Here is a 19,384-nt window from a genome sequence, read left to right on the forward strand (position 1 = left end):
TTCGATCAAGGCTACTTCCTGTCGACTTCAGCTCATTATCCAGGAAAGTGACCTAGAGACTCCCTTCAGGTGCCTTAGAGCCTGCATGCCTCAATGGCAGGTTCTTCATGTTCGACGTGAGGTTTTCATCATCGGCCTCCGATCGGATGATTCTGTGGGTGTTCGACACCGGCTCATTGATTCACACGCCACGGATTGTACCTATAAGTACCTTGAGGACCATTGTCATTATTGGTGGTACCTCTAGCGTCTGTTAACAGTTTTCATCATTGACTGGTAATCAGATGATGTTCACGCATGTTCGACTTCAACTCATGTATTCACATGCTTGGACTTGTACTTTGTTCGGGTTGGGATGGAGCGCAAGACCCTGGTTTTTGTCTGTTACGAACCAGGCTGCGATTTTGTGGATTATTATTACATGACTCATTGATGGATGGCTGCGCCCATACCTGAGTCTTTGGGATGGCTGTGACCATACCCTCTTATCTTTATGGTCTCTCCAGCTGGGTGGCTGCGTCCATACCACAGACCTTCTTCATATTTCTTTTGGATGGTTGCGCCCATGCCTAGTGTTATCACTAGAATCTATAGTTCATGTATATGTTAATTGTCCATAAGTTTTTATAAAGTCTTGAGGTCTTGTAAATAGGTTTGTTAGCTTATGTCAATTTCAAAATTTGAAATTCAAGAGTTATGGATGAAATTCGTGTAAAGGCAAGGGTATTAGTCATCCTCCATCATTGTTAGTTATGTCATGTCATGTCATTGGTACTTGCGCAGTTTCGCAGCGCGGGTATGATGTCTTAGGTACTTGCGCAGTTTCGCAGCGCGAATGTGATTGGTCAGTTCTGCTGCAAAATAATGTTTGCGTGTTTTCGTAGCGCCCCGTTTGTCAGCGATTTCGTAGCGCATTCCCTTAAATTTGAACTGCCCGCGCTACGAAATCGGGGTTTCAGGCTTTTGTGCAGCGTTTTTCCCTGAATGTCTAATCCGAGAATTAGTGAGTCACGAATCCGGTCATGATTGTTTCTTCACACCATTTCTATGTCATGATTAGCCATTACTTTGCCATCAGGTCCGAAGTCATAGAGTTAGGTGTCAGTTTGGAGGACGTTATAGAAGATGGTCATTCCATAATGTGTTCTTCATAACATATGAATGTTTTTGCTCTATGAAAAGCTTGAGCTTTATTCTAAACAAACTACTGCAAGCGAGCCTGATCTCTACAGCTAAAGAGTGTTTTCTCGCTGCAAACCACCGTCATTCCCTTGTGTAGAATTGCGCAAAGAAGCATGGAAAGAAAGGAACACCGTTCGGGTAAATGTGTGAGAACAGAGCCGGAGGGATTAGATGTAACCCTCGGGAATGAGGAGGTAGCAAAGGCGTTTAGAAGTGCTGGTTGTTGGCGGTTTTGTGAAAAACTAAAGGGTGGACATGCAGAAGTGACCAAGGCATTTGCATTGAACTTCACTGGACTCAATTTGAAGGTGGCCATGTTGCAGTTTCCGGTATCCCCTGAAGTCATCTCTACTGTCACAGAAATCCCGAGGGGTGGCCAAGAGTGGTTCAAGAATTTCAAGTTTGACATGGGTCCGTGTAAGGAGTTCTTAAAGGCACCATATGTAGACGAAGATCTCACTAAAGCTGTCCCAAGGAGCTATCTAAAGGAGACTTATGCTATGCTATTGACATGTATCCAGAAGTACTTGACATGTGAAGGTCGGTACAACAAAGTCTACTCATACCATTTCAAGCTGCTGCTACACTTCACTGGTAAGAGCTCAATAGACATACCTTTTTACTTATTCAGGAGTATTAGTAAGATGTGTGATAAGATTCAGTTGAAGAAGGAAGCTTATGAAACATCTCTTTTTCATCATGGTCTAGTTAAATTACTGGTGTTGGATAGCCTACATAAAATTGGTAAGGACTGGGATTCGTTTGTGTTCATGGCCGGTTTCCCTAGTAAAACGGGCCTCACTCCGTTACCTGTAAGAGAAAGAGAAGATAGGAGTGAGGAAACTACTTTGGCTGAGATTAGGAAGGAAGTAACAGACCATAAGAAGCCCAAAGCTAAAACAAAGAAGCCAGAGAGGTCTGTAACAGTCAAAGAAACACCTGAAGCATCAATGAAGAAAACTCCTAAGTCAGCAGCTAAAGAAACACCTGAAGCATCAGTAGACAAAACTTCAAAATCATCTAGAGTATCTGAAAATGAAACTTCTAAGTCATCTCCTAAAGAAACACCTCAATCATCAAAACAGAAGACTCACAAAGGAAAAGATGAAATTAAGTCTAGTGAAGTTGAAAGGGTTTCAAGGGTGAGAACTAGAGGCCAGCTAAGCAAAGAAAAAGGAAAGTCAGCCCCTGTGGAAGAGAGTCCTGTTTCTAAGGGTAGTTTAAATGACTTGTTGGAAGCCATTGAATTAGAACAAGAGCATCCAATTCAAATTGAACCACTTGAAATTGAGCAAGATCAATTGGTATCACCAATGCATATTGATCTAACACAATCTTCACCTGAAAGTTCTAAGAAGTCAAAGGCTTCTAAAAGGTTAAAGTTTGAAGAACCAGGTGAAGAGTATGCCTTTAAACCTCGCAGGCCAATGACTAGAAGGCAAATGAAAGAAGTAGAAAAGGCTCAAAAAGAGAAAGTACCTTCAGAGATGCCTAGGACAGAGGCACTTGAAATTTTCTCTGAAATAGTTCAAGCAGCTAAAAACAAGAACAAGGACAATAAGGTGGTTATTGGTCAAAGTGGAAATGTGATTGCCATTAAGAAACAAGCTGGAGCAAGCAAGGAAATACCTCAGGTTCAAAATGTTTTTAAAGAAAAGGCAGTAAGATACACAAGCTATAAGAAAGCTGTAATGAAAGGTAAAACAAGTTTGATCAGTCAAGCTAGTTCAGTATCAGATGCTTATGTATGGACAGTGCCTGCTCTGAAACATGCAAAGGTTATGAAACAAATGAATGCAGGTCTAAGAGCCGAGAACAAGAAGTTGAAGGAAGAAGTCATCAGCCTGAAAGAGAAGCTAGACAAGCTAGCTAAATGATTCAAAGAGGAATGTGTTTTTTCAAATTTTGATATATTTTGGGGCCACCGTCTTTTTAAAAAGCTTTTTGAGACTTTTTGATGTATTCACACCTGTATAGAATGACTGAAGAAATCACAGACTTGAGTTATTGCTGTTTCAAGGTTCATGTATTTAATTTTGATGACCTACAGCAGTTTCGTAGCGCGCTACGAAACTGCTGTAGATGACTGGTTATGTTGAAAACTTGAGTTGTAATGCTGAGGTCAGCAAATATTTAAAGAGATGATTTAATGCCAGCATGGAGGTTATGGAAGATCAGTCAGATATTTAAAAAAGGAGGCCAGGTGTAAATATTCGAGGTAAAGGTAAAGTTTTGTCTTTTGTTGAAAGTCACTTTATCTCCGAATTTTTAGGGTTTTGATAGAGCTGCTGAGGTGTTAAGTGATACACTTGTCTAGTTATGGGATAGCCAGATCATGAGTTTTCTTCAGTCACACGGGACTATCCAAGGATTAAATGGCTTGAAGATGGATCATTAATATATGAACACCGATGGGAGGCAGCAACCGAGAATATAGGCTTCATTTTCTTATTGGTTGTTGAATCATCTATGCATCAGGTATCCGGAGCTGTTCATACATTGAATCTGCTTTCAGTTTGGGTGTGGTTATTATTGTAATGCTACAGGTGGCAAGCTCCAAGAATGCAGCAAAGTATACGAGGAGAAAGACTTAAAGTGCCAATATGATGGAATCCTCTGTTTTCGTAGCACCATATCTCTTGTAATCAATCAGTTTGTTTATGATATAGTTAAGGTCATTAATGTCAAAATTCCGAGCTCCCTTCATGCTTGTTGAGGTGTCTCGTGCAGTAGTGTTTTGATAGGCTATATATAGGAATAACTTTTATGTAAAAAAGGTTGGATACTTAATAGAAAAACAGTGTTGTTTTGGGCCATTGTAAGTTTTTTTTTGACAGTAATAGTAAAACAGAGTTATTCTCTTCTCAAGATTCTCGAAGGATTGTCATGATCAAATGTAGTGATGATGTGTTATACTTTATGTTATTTTATGGTTTTGTTGTATGCAATCACTCAGAATTCATAATTATATGCTCTGACTTCCTGTGTATACAGCAAGCTATGTGTTGGTGGAATATGTTTGACATGTAATGCTAAGAGCCTTGATTTCCATGAGATCACTGTGTTTTCCTTGTTTACTTAATATTATAGACTCCATAGCCCAATGAGAGCCAGTTTGATGTGTTTCCAACCATTTATGCTTTCATAAGTGAATAAAGAGTTAGCCATCTAGTGTTTGAAGGATTTTATCAAGAGTTGTGAGAGAGCCCTCTCTGATTAGGAAGGCTAATTCCTAATCTAAAGTATGGTCTGAAACAGTTACATGAAACTTGGCTTGGTTGCAGCCCCTAGTACTGGTTTTGTGATAACACCTAGACTACATGTAATCGAGATATCAGTTGTACATACGTGCAGGTCCTTCCTGGTGGTGTTCCAGTTCAGTAGTTTTGTAAAGCATTTCACCCCTCCCACTCTCTCGGGCTTCATGCTTTAGGGGGCATCTGTTACGCAGTAATTTGTCACTGTCTCCCTGTCAGTCTCCCTACTGTGTCATGAAATCAAATGCACCATGCTCATGCTCTCTAAACTGGCCAAATGACCCACTTTGCCAAAGTTTATTGCATCAGCGCAACTGTTATTAAAATAACCGCGCTGACTGGCGGCTGATAGTGTAACTGATGCGCTGCCAGCGCGGAAGCACACAGGTTTTCTGCGCTGGTCGAATTTTATGCGCCAACGCATCCTATGAAAGTATTGAGCCGCGCTGACACAGCCTGCTCTGTTATTATGATGCGCTGTCAGCGCTCCAGTTCAGTGTTACACCCGCGCTGATCCAGTTTGGGCGAATTTGTTCCAACAACCAGCCTTCCAGATGGTTCCAGACTTGGTTGTTGGCCTTGTGAGTATCACCTTCCCTTCTATGGCATGTCTATTCGTCATTTGGAACCAACTTCCTTGAAGATAAGCTCATCCTCCCCCCATTCATGAGACCTCTCCTCCTATTTAAGCCTCCACCATTACCATGAGCAGCTAGTTTTGGATAGTGTGGAATTCATAGTGCTTAGACTGCTGCTGCTAGTAGGTAGTTGGTGTGACAAGTGTGGTTTTGCTAGAGGAAGCTTAAGGAAGGTTGTGAGTATTGCTTGTGTGAGAGAGAGCTTTGTGTTGGGAGAATCTACCTTCAAGGGTGAATGCTTAAGAGACTTGCTGGCTGGACCCTCCAGAGAAGGTCTCAGCGTCAGAACTTTGGTTGTACCTTTCTCTGTTATTGATTTAATAATAGATGACTACTGTTATGGTTCCATTCTCATTTGTCTTTATAATGGTTAATGTGAATTACATCCTTTCTGACTGATGTATAATTTCTTTTATTAGATTTCACGCTTGTGTTTGTCTTTCTCTTCGTGTGTGCAGGTATCTATTCGCGGAGATCGCGGAGGATCGTGACCGGCCAGAGCGAAGGAGCGAGAGTGGCATCTCTTCATCAAACGATAGCGTTGGAATCCAAGTAGGTGTTCATTGCCTCTCTTTTATTTGCAATTAGGAACTTGCATAGTAGCATTGATTGATTGTTGCTAGACCCGTTCTGGGCTAGTAGGGATCGCCTCTATCCGTAGAGGGGATTTACCTCTCCAACAATGACCTTGAGTTGGCATCAATCATTCATGCATTGAAGATCTAGTGGCACTATCTTCTTGGTGGGAGGCTTGTGTTGATGAGTGATCATAGTGGGTTGAGATATTTATTTGACCAACCTAATTTGAATTTTAGGAAAGCTAGAACGTTGCCCACGATCAGTGCGTTTGACTTTTAGATCGCGTACACTAAGGGAAAAGAGAAAAGGCTTAAAAATTCTCTTAATAGAAGAGTGCAGGTAAATCACAAAACAATTATGAGTTCATATGGGACAAATTTACAAGATTAGATATTGCAGGCAGGAAAATAGGATGAAAAGTATAGGGAGCTTAAGCATAGGTTATAACAATAGAGTATAGGTGAGAAGGATGTGGATTATGATCTCATGGCAGATGGTTTGGTGAGATTTAGGGATAATATCTACTTATTGGAGAGCAACAAGCTCAAGCAGCCTAGCTTGATGGAATTTCATGTTAATCCATATTCAGGTCACCCAAGATATCATAAGACTCTAATAGCAGTGAAGAAATTTTACTATTGGTCGAACCTGAAGAAGGAAGTGGTAGAGTTCATGGCTAGATGTTTGGATTGTCAACAGGTAAAGGCAAAGTGTAAGCATCCAAGTGTGTTATTAAAGACAATGTTGATTTTGTAATGGAAATGGGAGGTCATTTCTATGGATTGACAAGTTGGCTAAGGTTGTTGTGGTTTAAAAGTTGACTAAGGTAGCAAACTTCATTCTAGTGAAGTCTACTTGTTCATCTAGCAAGGTAGCACAGGTATTCATCATGGAGATAGTGAGATTTCATGGTATTCCTAAGAAGATTGTGTCATACAAAGATGTTAAGTTCAATTCTAGGTTTTTGAATGAGTTATTTGCAGGTTTGGTAAAATATTTGGCCTTCAATACAACTTATCATCGATAGATAGATGGACAGACAAAGAGGGTCAACAGGACATGTTGATCTTGTATGCTATGCACTAGCAGAGGAGGTGGGAAGAGGATCTTCCACTGGTTTAGTTTTCTTACAACAATGGGTATGAGGAGTTACTGAGGATGAGTCCATTTCAGGCACTTTATGGGTGGAGTTGTAATACTCCAATTAGATGGTGTGATCTAGTGAATAGGGTGTTGATAGGACCAGACATGTTGGTAGAAATGCAACAAGAGATGCAAGTTATAAAGAAGAATCTAAAGGAAGCATAAGATAGATAAATTATTTATGTAGATCAACACAAGGTCACTTAAGGAGTTTCAAGTTGGGGAACATGTGTACTTGTGCATCAAGCCCAAGAATATCTCCTTGATGATTGGGTCATGTGCGAACTTGGCACCTCGTTATTGCATGCCTTTTGAGATCCTTGAGAGGATTGGACTAGTGGCCTACATACTTGCACTTCCTCTGATAGTGAAGTTCCATGATGTTTTCCATGTTTCTTTAATTAAAAGATATGTGAAAGATTTTGAACATGTGATTGATTGGTCAATATTGTAGGTGGAGCCAAAAGGAGAATTCAAACCATAACCACAATGCATTTTGCAACAGAAACAACTCATGCTCCAGAACTGAGCTATCGAGCGAGTTAAAGTGCAATGCATGCATTTTGGGCCCAATGAAGCTACATTAGAGATGGTTGATCAAATGTGGGCTATGTATCCTTCAATAATTTTCTGTGAAGGAAAATGAGTTTTGTTATATGTATATATTTATGCATGGTTGTTATTGTAAATACCACAATGAATTGTGTTATAAATCTCCAATAAGTGGTATGGTTGTCATATTTTTCAAGTTGATTTTCTTTTCAACGGGTTATTCACAGTCAATAATGAATTGAGCTAAGTTATAAAGCTCCATGGGTGGTATGTTTTGGTTTTCAGTGGTCTTGCTGGTTGTAGGCATCATTGAACACCGAGGATGGTGTTCCCCTAAGCGGGAGGGGTCTGTAACATCCCCGGTTTAAAAGTTCATGTAATAAAGTTAATAAAGGAAAAAATAAGACCAAAGTAATGGAACACTTATTCCAAATTGAATGTTGGGAAAACCATCCTAATGGATGTTCATTTGGTTTATTATGGCTAAGTGGAAATTGGCATAGGAATTAGCAAAGTCTTTAAAAAGGCATGAGGCATTAATTGGCATTTTATTTGTGAAAATAATGAAAAATAGGAGAAAAGGAAGGTGAAGGGTCACAAGTTTCGTGTGAGGAGGAAATTGAAGGAAAATTAGTGAAAATTGAAGTAAATAGAGGCCCCATTGATAAAAATTATTATGAGGATTAGTTTACAACTTTTGTGAGTTCAGGTTTGGAGCTTTCTCTGTTTTCTGTCTGTTTTTTCATACTCTTGCACACTTAGAGGATTCCTGGAGAACTCGAGCATTAGAAAAAAGAAGGGAAAGAAAGGACATGAAAAAAAATGAAAGCAAGGATCAAGCAAGGAAGAGTTGGATTAAGCGGCTACAATGAGATTAATTTTTAGTTATCAAGTTGCATATGTGATTTTCTTATTGGATTTGGCATGCATGGTACATGCATGCGTGTATTTGGTTCTCTTGTTTTCATTAGCATGGGATTTTATAGGTGTGACAATGGTTTTAGCCTTTCCTTTCTATTGGCTTAGTGGGTCCTGACCCAGGTTCAGAGTTAGTTGTGCCAAACAAATCTCTACACTACTGACCCATTTGGCATCAATCCATGGAGCGCAGACTGAAGTCTCACCCGAAGCAGTATGGAGGGATGTTGAACCAAGTTTCCACACCTAGAGATCAGTGTAATGTCATTTTATGCCCTAACTCTTCCTTCGCACAAATTGATAAACCTTTAAGGCTTATCGATGTAACTTCTTTAATCAGCCTCTAGACCTCCGTGAAGGTCTACGACTGTCTTCCACTGACCCTGAATCAACAAATCCACTATTTACGTGCATCAAATATTACTTATAATCCAGTAATTACTTAGATCAGCTTAAGTGTTCGATAACTTTAACATACAACAAGATAATCTTCGCGTAAACAGTTAACAGTAATTGTGTTCATATAATAGTATAAGTGGAGTAAAGTCACGCACCAATACATCATTACTTCATAAACCCATTATAACATAAGGCGCATTCATATAAATAGAGGTAAAGAGATAAACACAAGTATTTCTGCAACAATCTTCTTTATTAATACTTAGTTATGCTTACAGACTCAAGACTTCCCTATGCACAAAGTTGCAGAGCCTTTCTTCCTACTCTTATCCGTTAACTCTTTATACTTCTCCTATCGACCAAACCTCATTAATTTTCCTTAGACATCCTAAGACACACTTATTTATACAATCCCACGGTCTGCGGACCATGGGTAGGTCTTCAAAACCTGACTCAACTTACATAAAGTAAGGGTAAAACCCTTTATGACACTTTAACTATCTACGTGCTCTAAGACCACAACTTGTAGAAACTTTACATATTTATACAACAAAACTTGGGCTTTTGCCCCAAAATCGACCCTAGGGGACCCCATCCCAACAGGCCCTCAACGCAAAGATCGTGACTTGCCCTCGAGTCACTCTGCCTGTGCGAAGATCTTACTGCAAAGATACCCTAGCTCTACTTGCACTACTAGTACCTCAGGCGCACTTTGTGTGGCTTCCTGTTTGATCTGTTCCACTAGCTATTTTGTGGCTGGTCCTGCACTATCTAGCTGGATTTTCTACTGCGTACTTTGCATGTTCACCAATTTCTCCTGAGTGTTGGCGGAGACGATGTAGGCCACATCCAATCAAGGCCCCAATCTAGCCTTGAGGACTACCTCTTTCTTCTATGTTGCTTCCACCCGTGTAAGTAGATGCTTCACCTCCTGCATCTTAGCAAGGTGTTGTGCAGTAGCAACAATGTGTGATTTTGCCCTTACTTCATCATATTGTGTCTAGAGCTCGCGCACTTATGGAATCAAGAGATGTAGGGTGGGATCCTCCTGAAAGGTCGTGACTACCTCCATATCCTGCTCAAAACGTGCGGTGCAGTCTACCACTGGGGCATCTACCATCGTGAATCCATCCTTCACAGTGGCTTCCCATTGTTCACTTACCTCTAGCAGAGTTGAAGGTTGTGACTTCAACTTCAACTCTATTATCTTCAAGTTCAGCTCGAATGAACTCTGGCCACTTCCATCTTCGCATCGTGCACACCTGTATCCAGCTTTCTGATCTTTGCCTCCAATGACGCTTCCTCCAGTATATGCAGTTCAAGGACTGTTCGACAAGCTTCTGCCACCGTGGCTGCAAGCTCAGTGTTCTGTGCCTAAATTTTCTTCTGTGCCTCCAGTGCCTCTAACTTCTCAGCGAACATCTACTTGTTGTTCACTCTATACTCACTGATGGGACTGAGGATGTGTTGCTCCTACACCCAAAACTCTACTAGCACACCTACCTACAGCGTGTGCAGGTACTCATTCGGGAGCATGGCTAGGTTGAGGCAAATGTTCTTCAAAGAATTCACTATGGCCTTGTCATCACCCACCTCCGCACTCAAATATCCATATGCAGTTCGAATTCCTGGAGGTCCAGTGATGAACCATCTTAGCTACCTGAGTGGTCGTCGGTGCCAAACTTGTTGATGCAGCGCTGCTCTGCCCTGCGCCTACCTAGATTCTAGTCGTCTGAATCTGTAGCTCACCCAGATCCTTATAGATGGTGCTCAGTGCCTGTGGTTGTTGTTGCTCAAACTGTTGTAGCAGTTTTGTCGTGGTATCGCGCATGTTGTCTCCAATCTCATCAAGGTCGCCATCTATTAAAGTAATTGGGTCCAACGATGGCTTGGTCACTTTTGATTTCTTCTGTGGCCCTTCCTTTCCTTGTTCCCTGTACCATTTGACTCAAAAGGGAGTGCTCTACTCCTCCTAACCACCGTTGCCCTGTTGTGACTACTCCTCCTCCTCTATTTGGGGTGAAGGAGACTTAACACTATGCTCAAAGTCGCGCTCTTCTTGTTCAGTCTTCTACTTCGCGGTGCACTCCACTTCCACGTGGGCCTTCTCCTTAGCCTCTTTTCTCTGTTTCTTAGCCAACTGCTGAACCTTCTGCTTGGCCGCTTCATTATTCTTCTTCTTCGTGGACTTGCTAGTCACCGTGGCCAAATTATATGGAGAGTTCCATTCTATCAGCCAGCGCTTGATGACCTCCTCAATAGTGTCATTTGTAGCCAGGTAAGGTAGGTCAAACCATTTCTACTACAGATCCTTTTGTTCCTAGATGTAAACATGGTGGAAGTTGACTTTAAACTCCACGTATCCTGAGAGCTGCTCAAACATTGTTGGAGACAACTGTGGCTTTTGGTTGATGGCCATGCGAATGCTCGCCTCCATCAACACCCAGAAGACTTTGGTCTCTGTGACACGTGTGATGTCCTTTGTTGCCCACAAGGAGGCAAACTATACGGCCTTCGAAAAATTCTTATCCATAGGAGTAAACTGCCTGTCCTTTGGCAGATCCCAAGCACCGAGAAAAATGGAGAGCAACAATCATGAATACTGGATTGTTTTTCTCTTATCCTATGCCTCTCGACAGTTTACAAGGAACTCACTACAAAGGTAGTGCGCCCAGTTGAGTTGTATGCCCTCCGCACACTGGGCAGCAAAAGAAATCATTGGCACCAGAACCTTATCCACACTACATTTTCTCATAACTTTTCCTACAAGGATATGTGTGGCAACATTCACCATGGGGTCAGTGATTGAGGTTATAGAGTACCCATGCGGCTTCTTCTCGAGCTTGAATTTATCCTTCATTTTCACTGTGAGGTTGCGCTTGCCCATCTTTTTTCCAAACTCCTTGGCCAAATCCAACCCTGAGTGCAACAACAATGTGATCCAATGGATTAGCATATCAGTGATGTGAATTGGTGCGCTCATCCACAAACAGTCATCATGCACTAGGTTTAGCAACTGCTTGATCACAATTAAGTTGATGTTGGAGCGGTGGTAGTGGGGCACCCATAACAGGTTCAATAACCCCGACTGATTCACTCTGCGAATCCACTCCACTGACTCTAGTGTAGTGACACCTGATTCTTTGTAGAACACCCTCTTCATGTAATTTTTTACTGTGGGGGAACCCATCTTCCAGCTTGAGATGGGGAATCCTTACCAAGCGCGGACCTTCAAAAGTGATGTTCTCTAATAGAAGGGGTGTATTAAGGAGGAATTTTCCTGCATCTGGGTCCTTAGGGACCTTCACTTTCACCTTGCATGGAGGGATGTAATCCAACAACTTGGATATTCGATCCACCCCCATGGTGTTTATGTCCTTTGTTCCCTTTTCAGCCTCCAATTCCACCAATTTCCCCTTCCCTTTCACGCTTAGTTTTTCTTTCTTCTAAGCCTAGATGGTTGCATGCATCCTAGGTGACTCATGCACTAGTATGGGCTTCTTCTGTTTGTCCTTCATAGGTTTGGGGACTTCTTTCACTGGTGTAGGCTTTGGCCTAGGCGACCTTGGTGTTGTAAGCACTGCAGCTAGAACCTCCATATTCATTACCTCTAGAGCAGCTCCCTCAGAGGTGGCAGCTCCCCCAGTACTAGCAGTATCTCCTGGTCTAAACATTGTGCTGAGAATAAATCGTTGGTTTTCCTCGGGTAACTTCTCAAATACAAAAGCAGCAACTAAATCAACATAAACCTGAGGATTCATAAACAACCGATAGCTGAACACTGAAATTAGATGGCCACACGTGATTTATAGGCGAATTCGAATTCAAATTCGACTGTTTCCCCCAAAATCCGTACATAAATGCTAAATTGGCAGAATATTTCCCTATTTTTCACTCTTAAATTCAACCTTAAATGCCTTAAATTCTGCCCCACCACTCCTCTTAACTGACTCCTGGAAGTCACATCATGACTAGTGACTGTAACAGGTACTTTTTGGTTGCATTGCACAATATCTCCCCCTATAGAGCAACTTCCTTCGTGCTTCTTCTGGTATTGTGACATCATTCATTTTCACGCAGACCCCTTGTCACGTAGCTCTACCAACCAGGCACTATAGTTTAGAGTCCCACACCTCCTTGCAGCTACCTGAAGCACTAAGACTATGCTATCACCATGTAGTCATTGGGCCATATCCCTATTGTATGGCTTCAATCGGCTTCCATTTACCCTTCCTGGAAATGGATCTCCATTCAACTTCGTGAGCTGAACTGCTCCATCATCTGTAATCTCTTTGATAACATATGGTCCCAGCCAATGCATCTAAAATTGTCCTAGAAACTTATCAAACTTATTGTCATATAATAGAACCAAATCATTTACCTTGAAGGTGCGCAGTTTGATGTGTCGATCGTGCCAAGATTTTTCACGTTCCTTCTGAACCTGCTGATGGAATCTAGCCAAAAATCTATCTTCCTCGAGCTCTGTTAGCTACGCGATCCTTTCTTCTAAGGCTCTACGGTCCGCCATTCCTATGAAGGCTGCTATGCATAGACTAGGAACAATGTACTCCATGAGCATTACAACTTCTATGCCATAGACCAACCTAAAAGGTGTATTACCTGTAAGCTTATTACAGGTAGTTCTATATGCCCATAACATTGCAGGTATGTGCATGTCCCAATCATTCCATTGTGTGTTGCAAAACTTTATCAGTGCATTCTCTAGTGTCTTATTAAACTCTTCAACCATTCCATTAGCCTAAGGATGATATGGCATACTCTTCTGATGATAAACCTGAAACTCCTCTATTTGTGCGCTGATCGTTTCATTGAGAAAATGTGTACCATGATCTCTCATCAACACCTTCGGGAAACTAAACTTAGTTAACATGTATTCAAAAAAGAACTTTATTTTTTTTGCCCCTATATAGTCCTTCAGAGGCTGTGCCTCTACCCACCTGGTCAAATATTCAGTTGCGGTGATGATATACCATGCACTCGTCTTCTTGCTTGGAGGCTGAATTGGTCCTACAAAATCAATTACCCATTTCTCAACTGGCTGCAATGAAACCTACAATTCAGAGGTAGCTCATCCCTCCATGATGGCCTGCCTATTCTATGATATGTATCGCATGCCCTACGATATGCTTTAGAATCCTTATGCAGCGTTGGCCACCACAACCCAGCGCACAAAATCTTCTGCGTGGTTTCTTTTCCTACATAATGCCCTCCCACAGCTCCTACATGAGCTTCAGTGAGGATGTTTTTTCATTCAAATTCAGGAACATAGCATTGAAGTATCTCATTTGATCCCATTTTATATAAATGGCCTGCTATAACTGAAAAGTTTGTCGTGCGCACCACCAATTCTTTCATTTGTTGATTAGTGTACCCTTCTGGAGCCATTCCAATAGTCATAAAGTGGATAACATCTGCAAAATGATTATCTGCTATGCGCACGGCGAAGAGCTACGCGTCAGGTAGCCCTTCCTCCAAATTGGTAGGCTCCTCCCCCATTTCAATGCGTGACAGATGGTATGGCCCTGCATTCAACCTTCCCATCTTCACAATCACCTTGAAAGCATACTCATGAAACAACAACAACCATCTGCGTATTTTTCCCCCAAAAAAGGCTTATTGACTAGGTATTTCAATGCATAATGGTTTGTGTACTTCTTTAAATGTCCACCTCGCAGGTAATGTCTGAACTTCTAGAGCACATACACCATTGCCAAGCCTTCGTGCTCTATTGTCAAATAATTATTTTCAACCATACACAACTTCTAGCTCGCAAATGCTATAGGGTGATCCAGCTTTCATTCACCATCTTGTAACAACAATTCTCCTAGCACAATACATGAGGCATCTACATGCACATGGAACTCCTTCTTCCAGTCCAAGAAGACTAGGATCGGCACGGTGATCATTTTCTCCTTTAGTACATCTAGGTTGCGCTGACATTCTTCGTCCCAACAGAATGTAGTGTCCTTCTTCAGTAGCTTTTCCATAGGCACGGTAATCTGAGCATAACTTTTGATGAACTTCCGATAATATCCAGTATGGCCTAGCGTAGCTATTTCACACTCCTTGGGGCTTCCAAATTGATTATTACTGCAATCTTAGCAGGGTCCACCATAAGTCCTTGCTTGCATACCACATGACCCAGCAAAATCCCAAAAGAGATGCAGAACAAGCATTTCTTTAGGTTTATGGCAATTTGATTCCTTCGGCATGTATCCAACAATAAGTGCAAACTATCTACATGGCACTTAACTAGCCCAAACACTGTCTAGTCATCAAAATAGACTTCCAAGAAATTGTGAATGAACTCTTTGAATTCCGCGATGACCACGCGCGAGAAGATCATCAGCGCATTCTTAAGTCCAAAAGGGATCACTGTATACTGGAAGCATCCCCACTTTGTCGTGAAGGTGGTCTTACTCCTGCCTTCTGGCACGATATTTATCTGATGGTATCCAGAGAACCCATCAGTGAATGAATAGTCCTCCTACCCACCAACATTATCTAGTACTTCATCTGTGAATGGATTTTGAAAAGGATCATGAACACAAGAATCGTTAAGCTTCCTGAGATCTACACAAATCCTTATTTCATCCTTCTACTTATTTTCTTGAACTACCATTGGACTCACACAAGCAGATGCCTCCATTGGTCTAATAATACCCGCTACAAGAATCTTGTCCAACTCCAAGCAGACCTTTTCCTTGTATTTGGGATTAAGGCGATATGGCCTCTACTTAATCAGCTTTGTGTCTGGTTTCAAAGTTATTTTCATCACTCCCAAATTGCCTATGATGCCTTTCAAGTTAGAAAATTTCGTGGGCAATAAATCTTCATATTCGTGGAGCAACTCAATGAGATTTTCCACTGTAGCATCATCCTAGTAATCCCTTATCTTTGCAAACTTTGGCTTCTCTTCTGTACCAATGTTCACTTGCTTAGTTTTTAGTGGCACAGTGATGTTGGGTTTCTCTATCTATGGTCCCTCTACTTCGCGGTGGCCTTCTGCTTCAGGGATGTTAATATTCCTTGGATCCTCATCCTCTCCTTCAATAGTCATATTATAGCATTCCAGCACATGGCGCAACTGGGTGCTCCAAATTGGTTGAATCAATTCCAAGGGATCCTGTGGAATTCTAAAGATTGTTGCCTTAACCTCCTACAACACTTCATCAATACTTTCAAATCCATATTCAAAGTTGAATGCCCTCACAAACCCTTCTCTTAAAATATCCCATTCTGCGGTGTCATGGTGGAGCTTTGTCTCTAAATACCAATTCATAGGGATTATATCCAGAGTGTGACAGAATAAATGCACCCACTCTGGCTGCGGCTCCGTTCCACAAACCTTAGTCCACTTCACCACATGATCGCGTAGATCATTCCTCCCATTGTACTTCTCAGTCAACCATACCTTGGGGTGACCAAATCACATCCTCATCATCCTCCTATAGTCACACCATTCTTAAAAATTGTCTTTATGCGTACCCCACCACCATGCAGGCATAGCGTGCAGCGCCAAATCTAGCACTTGGAAGCGATGCTTCTCAGGCACTTCCCTTTCAAATCCATCCAGATATTTATCTACATCAGTTAGACCATCATAATAAGGAAAAATTATTACCTTGGATGATACATATCACAGCAATTTGGTCATCGTATTACAGTGCAACGTAGATACTTCATGCAACCTATTCTGCCAGTGCTCCAATTCTTTGTACAAATCTGATGTACAAGAGCTTTTACGGTCCCATGCAATTCATCCATCGGCTGCTGAATTAACCCAATCTTGATCTTGCACTATTATCTTATAGATCTAGTCCAAATCATCGTCTCTTTCCACATAGTCATAGACCGGTTTAGTATAGCGTGGTCCTTCTGTAGCGTCCAATGGTACTACCACACAGAGTATTTTCCTTTCAAACGACATTGTCCGCTTCTTCAAATTGATGAGACCATTCATGTTGATGGCCCAATCAATTCCAAGGAGTGCGGGATATGGATTGTTGTCATCAACAATCTCTATTACTTCAAAGTTAGCCAACGTGCTCGCACCTTCTATATCTACATTTACTCCATGCAATCTCCCCATAGGGATAATATTCTGTTGATTTTCCATTCTTAATTGAATTGGAGACCACTATAGCGTAGGCCTCCCAATTTTTTCCCAAGTCTATTTAGGAAAAACATTCACATTCGACCGCAGATCCAAAATAACATGATCCATCTCGTATTCTCCTATTTGCATGGTGATCCTCATCTTGCGTCTTGTTGTCGTCTTATGTCTACTGATCTTTTTGACCACATAGTGCCCATCAAAAGAATTACCCCTACCAACACATTTATTTATCAAATCCTGTAATCCTTTCATAACCCTACTATTGCACAGTAGTTTCATGCAAATCTCCAAGAAAGTAGTAAGCATGAAGGAGTCAACTTCTTCGGATAGCCTATCTTAACTTCCTGAGGTAAAGGATTCATTAAAGCTTTTCTTTGCTTCCATGAAAATTTCCTTTGCATTCTCAAGATCAAACCCAACTTCTTTTTCTGGAGCCTTGCGGACCCATCCACCTTCTTCAAGCTATTTTCCCTTATCATCACCAGTCGTCATACCACTTCACAACATGATATTGACATTGGGATCCTCTTCGCGAGGCTATGCCCTCATCATCTGCAAGTTCTGGGTAGGTTGTTGAGGCTGCACCTTCTTCTCTTGCATTTTAGCTATTAATATAGGGCATTCTTCTATCACGTGGTCAAACTATGTACAATACCAGCATGACGGGCATTGGGATAGGGTCCCCTAGGGTTGATTTTGGGGTTAAAAGCCCAAGTTTTGGGGTAGAAAGCCCAAGTTTTTGTATGTAAAGTGTAAATTCACCACAATTTGTGGTCGCAGAGCACATAGATGTAAAGTGTCATAAAGGGTTTCCGCCCTTCATTTATGTAAGTTGTGTTAGCTTTAGAATATCCACCCATGGTCTGCGGACCATTGGATTGTATAAAAAGGAGAGTCTTAGAAGAGTCTAAGGCAGTTTAGATTTTGAATGATGAATGTAATGGGTCATTAGAGAAAAGAGCGAAGAGTCTTAGAGTAGAAGAGAGGCTTTGTAGCTGTGTGGGTAGAGGCCTAGGGTAGAAGTCCACAGCTGAGTGTGCGGACCCCTACAACTGAGTGCACAGGGTAGTTAGAGTCTGTAAGAAGATCTGAAGCATTAATAAAGAAGATTATTCTGGAATTATCTGTGTTCTGATCTATTTACTTCTGTTATGAATGAATGTGATTATGTTATGATGAATAATGGGTTTATGATTTAATGCTATATTGATGCGCGAATCTATAAGTTTACATTGTTATATGTCTGCAATTAATAATATCTGTTTACGCGAAGAATATCTTAATGCATGTTGAAGTTATCATATACTAAGCCAATCTAGGTAAATACAGAGGTAAGGGTAATTACAAAAGTGTGTAAGTAGATAAATCACCTTTTTAGGGTCCACGAAAGATGATCGTAGACCTTCACAAAGGTCTAGAAACTGAATAAGAGAGGTATATTGATGAGCCCTAAAAGGCTTATTGATCTATGCGAAGGCAAATTTAGGGTATAAAACAACATCATTACCATCTCTGGGTGTGGAAACTTGGTTCCTGCATCCCCCCATACTGATTCGGGTCAGACTTCAGTTCATGCCCCGCAGATTGATGCCGAAAGGGTCAATAGTGTAGGGATTTGCTAAGCTAATTAACGTTGAACCTGGGTCAGGGCCCACTAAGCAAACAACGGGCATGTTTGGCTCATACACTCCCATGCGTAGTGCCCTGGCACTCCAAAATTATATCAAATAACTTTCCCTCGACCTCTCCCAGGTCCTCCTCCTCCTCGACCTCGTCCACATCACTGATATCCTCTGCGTGCTCCCTTGACGCCTTGATCTACAGATCGAGTTTTTTTTTTCATTCAATACGTGGGCATTCTTTCCATCATCAATTTGTAGCTATGAAATTTATGTTCATCGTGGCTCACTGATTTATAGAAATTGCAGAATAGTTGTTGCAGTGTCTGCACAATTTTTTGCAGCAAGTGACAATTGTCAATTACATGTTTTCTTGCTACTTGACAGATAGCGCACCACAATGTATGCCCTATACTTGGTCCAGCTTGAGCTCCTTGCCTCAGGGGAATTGGCCCTCCTCCTACCATATAATTTGCAAAAACAAGGCAGTGATCCTTATCATGCCCCTGGATTTTACACTTGAGGCACCAAACTTCTTCACGCACTTTTGGCCGAGCCTCTTTTTCCTTCTTCAAGATTTGAAACTCCAAGGAGAGGTTCTGCAACTCTGCATGAATCTGTTGAACTCCCAGCATCATGTCTTAGATAGGTGTCTGATGTAGTCTCATTTTGATCTACAACACTTCCGTCGGGGTTCCTATCTTTTGTTGTGATAGAGCAATCCTTATGTGAGGCAGGAGTGCGACTATAAACCAGTCGCGGTGCTGACTGTCTATGAGATTCATATTTCCTTTGCAGATTCCACACTTTAGTCTCTGATCTTACTCCTAGGGTGTTTCACCGATCCTCATTGTGATTTCCTTGAACCCTACTACCGATTGTGTTTCAGACTTAGACCTACCAAACTCCTTGTTTAGAGCAATCTGAGTGTCTGTTAATGAAGCCACCGGATTATCA

This window comes from Pinus tabuliformis, chromosome 6 (genome assembly GCF_031772625.1).
Source record: "Pinus tabuliformis cultivar Carrire ecotype Pingquan chromosome 6, CPIR1, whole genome shotgun sequence".
Classification (NCBI taxonomy): Eukaryota; Viridiplantae; Streptophyta; class Pinopsida; order Pinales; family Pinaceae; genus Pinus; species Pinus tabuliformis.